Genomic DNA, 1,160 nt, shown 5'->3' on the forward strand with positions numbered 1-1,160 from the left:
AAATTTTCCCCCCTTGGGCTTATTGTCTTTTGCAGAATATAGGAGAATAAGGTGGTGGTCTCTCCTGAGGGCTTTTCCCCCTCTTTAAATAATTCTATACCTATCCTCTCCCCACACTCATTTGAATCATCAAATTGATTATCCCTGTGGCTGTCACATCTCAAAAGATGACAAGCCCCAGAAGAAGGTTTGGGGCTCGACGTGAAACTGGTTTTGGTGCAGTGACAGCCCATAACCTTCAGGTTCATGGAGGGAGCAGCAGACAGGGATTGCAGGCGTGTTTGTAGCTGGGGATTCAGGTGTGTATGTTGAAGTGTCTACTTGTGCCTCGAAGTGGATGTGGCAGGTAAGTTGGTTGTTTTAACCACAACTGTGTTTTTCTAAGCAGACAGGAATTTATTTGCTCGTGTCTGGGAAGGGAATCAGTTTCTATCCTGTTCTCTCTTGCTGGGCCTCACCTGCTGGCCTGACCCTTTGCACTTCTGTGCACCAAACACAAGGTTTGAGGCTATGAATTTCTAAGGCGCTGGCCTCTTCTCCTTGATATGAGAGAGGAGAAATGTGACTCATTTTTAATTTGTAAAACAGACCCCTTCCAAAAGGCTGAGAGGTGAGTTTGCTAAACCTGCCAGTTAAAAGATCGGATGGAGGGGTGAGAAGATATACAAGGGGCATATCTTTCAACCCCCCAAACCCACCAGCCAGTTGGACAATTTTTTTTTTTCTTTAATGGCGAGAGGACAGGCCTTGCGGCTCTACAGCACAATCCTACTCCTCAGGAGGTGGGGACCTCGCGCGAGCGTCTGATTCCATTGAAGTCTCTCTGGCTCACCCCCCTCCCCCCACCCCAGCTCGATTCTGTCACTTTAAGTCCAGCCCCTGAGAGATAGCCAATAGGAGCCAAACCATACATCAGTCTCCCAGCCTTAAAGCTACAGTAGGGTTAGTGGGCTCCAAGTCTCTGGTGCCCGATCCTCCTCCACGGCTTCCCATCCCCTCTGCCCGCTCGGAGTGTGTGCATCAGTGGGAGCGCTGGGCTGGGCGCGCAAGGCTCTCTGCCTCCCTCTCGCCCCACCACGGTGCTTCCTTCCACTCTGCCTTCTCCCGCTCACCGTGCCCCTGCCCGGACTCGCACCTCGCCGGTGCCCTTCACTCGCTCT

Source organism: Lipotes vexillifer, unplaced genomic scaffold (genome assembly GCF_000442215.2).
Source record: "Lipotes vexillifer unplaced genomic scaffold, Lipotes_vexillifer_v1.1 scaffold39, whole genome shotgun sequence".
Taxonomy (NCBI): domain Eukaryota; kingdom Metazoa; phylum Chordata; class Mammalia; order Artiodactyla; family Lipotidae; genus Lipotes; species Lipotes vexillifer.